A 6,865-nucleotide genomic window follows, 5' to 3' on the forward strand; every position below is an offset into this window, starting at 1 on the left:
AGGCTGGTTATATGATGAACATACCGTAGATCACTGCAGGCATTCACCGTTTCCCGAGCTTATCCAACTGAGGGCAAATGATGAATGCCGGGTGATGATTTGTTTATCACCTACCAAGTCTTAAAAATTCACAAAGACAACAAACTTTGCATTTGATCAACACTTTAATTTGATAAATAGATTAACATTAAATGAGGAACTGGAGCTGGTTTTCCCCGACAGTGTGAGAAGGGAGTTGGTTGAGAACACGACAGGTGCAGTGGGCAGCCAGCCAAGCCATTATGCAGCCATTCTGTGAACCTTTGGATGTCACTGTTTTCCACTCTTTATTTTTCCATTGTCTTCTTAAGCCATGAATATTACATCTTGCTGAATTTGCTGTGTACCATCATGCTCTCCAAAGGATGAACCCTGTTGATTTTGATGGCCCCATGGCTTTTCCTCTAGCCGACTCATAGGCTAACATTTCCACTTGTTTTCTGATTTAAAGACACTTAATTAATGATACTTGATTTTATTTAACTATTAAGTAGTTTATTTATTTTATGTGCCAATCAAATGCAAAAGAAAACATAATGTTGGTGCAAAATGCATACTTAAATACAATTCAAGAGATTGAAAACAAATAAAAAATCATTTAGTGACCATTAATTACTCTAACTATGAACATAGTAGTATATTTTTGTAGCGTGTTGGTTTTCACCTTGTCTCCTGCAGTTGTTTTCTCTGCCTTGTCCTGGCCCCTTCTGGTCCTTTACCACTTGGTGGAAGCCAGCTGGAGAATTTGGTGGAATGCAGCAGCTTGAGAGCAACCTATCATTCACAGCTCCTCACATCTCTTCTTCAGAGGTTGGATGTTTTGTGTCATGCAGGCCTCTAGTTGAATCTGTGGCTAGAGAACCAAGGATGATCCTGACTGCCCTCTTCTGGACTCTTTGTATTGTCTGGTCTATGTTAAAATGCCAAACAGCAACAGCATACTCCACAACTGGACTTATGTATGTATGTGATACATACATATTTTGTATACGTCCTCAGTTTTCAGGTCATCTGCTAGAGTGCCACATGTTGACAGTAGTTTTTTTGTTGTTTTTTTCAGTAAGAAAATGTTGGTTTCTATGAGTGTGTGGGGGGGGGGGGGGGGCACACGCACGAACACATCCACACAAACTTTTAACCTTCTGGTGAGAGCACAGCGGTTTAAGGATAGGAATGGCAAAACCACTTTGGTCACCGAACCGATACAGCTGGCTATAATGGACTAAAAAGGTGGACCTAATGATAAGGGGTAATGCACCACAAGAATACTGGCATTTCATGCATTTTATATTACCATCTTCTTTTTTCAGTCTGTCTGCACCCTATCCAGTCATGGATCTTCAAAAACAAAGGGGAAGAGGAACATAATAGATATGGCTGTCATTAGTCAAACTTGTCCATTGTCAAATGAAAAATTGCTGACTCACCCACATCAGTAATGTGAATGTCACATCCATCATGGCAAAGGTTCTGTCTCACAATACTTAGGAATCTCGGTGCTGACTGGAGATTTCCTTAGTGCCTGCTGTAGTTTGCCACCTTCAAACTAGAGCCCTTTTTCCTGACTTTCTTCCTTATGCATGATTTTTTCAGGCCTTATATGCAATCTTATGTGAACGCACAGCAGTGTGCAACTAAGTATAAATCAGATCATATCCTTGTTAAAGGAGAAGTAGAAGGAGCTTAATAGTGATATTGTCTGTGCCAGCTATTGAAACTAAGGCAGCATCCCCTCCTTGATTACTTAACACCTCTAAAGCAACACATTTCCCACATCGTCCCTTTTCAATGCACCTGCAGCGGAGGCCTTCCAAATTGCTCTTTTCTTTCCAGCAGCTCTGCATGTCTAAATACAGCAATCAGGAGTAGACATTTACATCCTAGGGTGTAATGTGATTCTGGATCAATCTAGGCACTCACCTGATTAACATTGTGTTCTTGCAATGCACTTAAGGGCATGTCATTTTGTTTACAAGGAAGAAGAGTATTTCTAGCACAGTTATAAAGATTTGAACGCAATGTGACCTCTGTATGCATTTCAAATCATTGTTGATGGTAATCATAGTCCATAGACACAACAATATAGACCGATATGTATGACTGACAAACAAAATTCTTCTCTGTGTTCCTCCAATTCCCATGATTCATTTTGTGGGCAAGCACTGGCCTGGCAAACACACAACAACATAGTTGCCATTACATCAACATGATTCATGCTGTTTTCCATAAACATAGTGAACAAAGACTATGTCACGGGCACCAAGAGTAGTGACTAAAAACCAGCAAGTAAGGGTTTTATTTTAAGTAAGTAAAGTTTTCTCAGTCACATAATGTACACTGTGACATCATTGGAGTAAACTTTTCAGTGCAATTTTTCCAGTGTTTCAGAGGGGGCTGCCCGCTGGTCCGACCTCCCATTAGTCCGACCTCCCATTGGTTCGACGTCTCTATAGTTCGACCGGGTCGGACTATAGAGATGTCGAACCAATGGGACATGCAATAATATCCTGCTGAGTGGGAAATTAGACTGGAGCAAGCGTCAGATAAATTATATTTATATATATATAAGTTTCAGAACTGCTCAGTGTTATTGCTGTAAATGGAAAATCAGTCCTACTATGAATATTACGTTGAAAATAGTGATAGTGTCACATGAAAAGGCGTGAAGCCCAAGTCCATCATACATAAGTCATTGTACATTGCCTGTTTTCCATCCAAATGTTTTCTTTTCAGGTGAGCGGCTAATCCAGGGCTCTAAAAGCCTGATTTATCATGTGCATTGTTGTAAGACGGTGTATAAATGACAGATTAGGCGATTCAGAGAAATACTGTAGTACATGCTAAAGGTAAAAACATTCTGAAATATGTGAAATGTTAATGCTCAACACCCTGTAATTTGCCTTTGTTGCGTTTGTTTTGTGTTTTGTTTTTTGCAGTTCTTCTAGTTAAGGAATCATTTGCAGGGTATGCCAAGCGAGGGAACCACCTAAAACGATTACATAACACACCCACGGCAACAACACAGAGACAATTAAAGAACAATTAAAGAGCAATTAAAGAACATTTGGAAATTATCAATTTCAAAGTAATGACAAGCCTATACCGTACAATGTTACACAACCAGTTGGTCCATTTCCTTCCATCTATACAGTCGTGTTTCTCACTGATCCAGTGAAGATGTGTGATTATGGCTCTTAATAGAGTGATCCAGGTCTGTTTCAGCCCTCTGTTGTCCTGGTTCAGAGGGATACATTAAAATGGAAGTACCTCAAAACACATTTTCCAAATGGTATCATGATTGTCACAATCCCTGAGATGGAGGTTCAACAACACCTTTGCCATTTATCTGTCCTGTTTTGAAGACTGATGATAGAATTCCACACCCAATGCCATTCATGCATCCTTGTCTGAGCCACAGTATCTACTCTTATTACCGTTATTATGGATGCATTATCTTGGCAGTGACTGCAAGATGTAAATAACAACACCATAACAGCAGCTGACATCTTTCTACTAAATCAATGGCCATGTGTGTGACCAGCCTATGTGTAGTGACTAACATAACAAGAATTAATTGGATATAAACATATCCAATTTGACTGTGTGTGTGTGTGCAGTGTTGTAGTGCTACTTTTAGAAGTGTGGAAGCGCCCCATAACACAAGTGCTCGCGCACAAGCATGCGTGTTCACGTGCACGTGCAATTGCGCAACACGCACGGACACGCACACACTATAAAAATATGCAGACGTAATGTGAAAACATTGTGACAGCGCTCCTTGACCAATATGAAAACATTACATTGCATACAGTATGTTATGAATAGCATTAAAAATGTGAATCACATCAATAAATATGAATGACAAAAAGATACATGTGAGACAATATGCATGACAATAAGTGCATGGCAAAGGGTGTATTATATCCAAGCAAAAGCCTACATTTGTGTTGGATGTGAATAGTTTCTATAGTTACAACTACAACTTATATATATAAATATAATTTATCTGACGCTTGCTCCAGTCTAATTTCCCACTCTACAATCACCAGCAGTATTCAAGATGAACATCAGATCGTTATTCTAGTGATTGCTAAGGTTACAATGCAGCAGGATATTATTGCATGTCTTCCATACACAGCCATATGCACTCATTGTGTTTTCTGTGGCTGTGTAATAATAAACAGCCACAATAAATGCAATGTATGGAATTAATCTGCAACTCTACTGACAAACGGTAAGACAGAATGTAGCGTGTTTATTCTGCTGGTTTTATTTTACAATGAAGGCCACTAAAACTGCAGAATGAATTAATTGCTGAATGGGGTTTGACCGAATTTCATTTACTTTTACTAGGCTATCAGCAGTGGTGGAAAAAGTACTAAAATGCTTTACTTAAGTAAAAGTACCAATACTGCAATGTAGATACTCTGTTACAAGTAAAAGTCAGGAATTCAAAATTTACTTTAGTAAAAGTTCCACAGTATTGGTATCAAAATGTACTTAAAGTACCAAAAGTAAAAAGTACTCATTATACAGAATGTCCCACTTCACAAGTTTTGAGATGTATAAAATCTTTTGAAAATAGCAGATCTACAGTACAAGCTCACAATGCGCATAATGAGCTTGTAGATCGTCTATTTTCAAATGGCCGAAATGTATATAGGGCTGAAGTGGGTAATCTTCAAAGTAAAAATCTACAAAGTAACTAAAGTTTTCAAATAATTGCAGTGGAGTAAAAGTATAATATTTGCCTCTGAGATGTAGTGGAGTAGAAGTAAAAGAACAGAAAATTGGAAATACTCCTGTAAAGTAAAAATACCCCCAAATTGTACTTACCTACAGTACTTGGAGTAAATGTACTTAGTTGCTTTACACCACTGGCTATAATCAGACGCTGATAAGATCGTCAGTCAGATGAGGGGATTCCTCTTACAACTTTGTAAAGTATTACCCTTACCTTGGGCCCTTACTTCTAGGGTCTATGGCTTTAAACTGCCAGTATCATTCTTATGTAGAAAAATCTAAAGAATAATATTAATTTCTGTGCTTTAACGTAATCATCTATTCCTCTACAAACATTTTCAATGTGCTTACCAGAGAAATAAAAAACTACAACATTAAAAAATTATGCCAGGGATGACATGAAGGCCTATTATCTGATTAATTTCATCCTGCTAGCCAGTCACAGAGGTTTTCCAGGCATATGGCATCATCCAGTGATATACCAGTACCAACCAGGCCTACAAATGATCCTCTGTTAGACCCCCATTAAACTATCCTCTCCTTAGAAGAATAAATCCTAAATACACTCCACCTCACAACACAAGCATGTTGAATCATTCCAGATGAGTTCAAGCACATTTTAAAACTATACGCTGCTTCGCTGACAGCCACTATATCAAGCTCTCAGAAATGTTCAAAAGGGCATAAACACAGTTAGATGTGTTTCCTTGCTATTAAGCACAGCTGTTAATGGACTATATTCATAAAGCATGTCAGCCCTTTGGATGATGTCACACAGATGTCGCAGCGCATCCCACAGTGCAACATATACGCATATAAGTCACATGTTTCTCCACATTTATGTTTCAAGTCGAAGAATTTAGCTGTCTCCACTGTAAGAGCAACATGGCTTTAACTCATTCACTGCCAGAATAAAACATTGTCCCCGACACTGCCAGCGATTCCGAGCGTTTTCACTAACCTTTGAAAAATCACACAATATTTTATGCAAACCGGTTTGTTTTCACCCCTGTCTGTGTGTCTGTGTGTTTGTGTTATTCTGTGCACGTGCACCGCAAACAGAGAGAGAGAGTGACACACACAGAGACGTGTGCACCTATGGCATGCATACGTTTGCACGTGCAAGGGAGAAATGCCGTTCAGTTAAAGCACACGTCAAATAACACCCACATGCTAAACATGACAACATACCCCATGCACCTATGACTCACGCACATGCGTTCGTGCACACCAGACATAGAGAGGCAGAGAGAAAGACGGGCAAGACAGCGAGAGCTAGACGTTTTTAAAGGAATCCAGTGATCCACATTTTTTAAGGGATGGGGTCAGGGTATTCCACACTTGGGTGGCAGTGTTGTAGAAGGAGAATTTATCCATGTTTGTTTTAAAGGTGGGTGGTACAAGATCGTTGTTGTCGCTCCCGGTATTGTGGCTGTGGGTATTTAGTCAGATATGCGGGTATTGAGGGCATTGAGAGCAATGTCGCATTGACTATTTTGAATACCAATCCCATTTTCATTTGCTTAACCCTTTCTTCTACCCTGAGCCATCCTAGGCTAGCAAAATGGGTTGGAAAAAGGTGGGTCATGGGCCCCAGGCCGAAGTAGTCGAATTCGGGTTTTTTTGGGGAGGTTTGAAGCTATAGTCTTTAGTGACATTGAGATGTTGGAGAACCAGGAGGTGCAAGCATAGTCAAAGTGGCATTGAATGAGTCCTGAGAGCACTTTTGTTGACAAAAGAGGAAATTCTGCCGAAGATTTTAAATAAAAAATTTTGTATCACCTTTGTTGCCATGCTTTCACCTGTCAGTTTGTGGTCAAGAATACAGCCCAAATATGTAACCTCGCTCTTCTTTGCTGGAGATTACTATGTCATCAACTCTTACCTTGAAAGCACTTACATTTACCTTACCACAAATTAAGATGTATTGACTGACAAAATGTTGTATAACAGCATCACAAAAAAAGTGAACTTTTATCTTCCAAGGGATAGGTTTATTTGAATTTAGTACAACTAAATTTGAGGATGTAGTCACGGACAAGAAACAAACTGCCTGCAGACATATCTTGGTTCTCAAACATGT

This window comes from Gymnoscopelus braueri, assembly GCF_963280865.1.
Source record: "Gymnoscopelus braueri genome assembly, chromosome: 13".
Lineage (NCBI taxonomy): Eukaryota > Metazoa > Chordata > Actinopteri > Myctophiformes > Myctophidae > Gymnoscopelus > Gymnoscopelus braueri.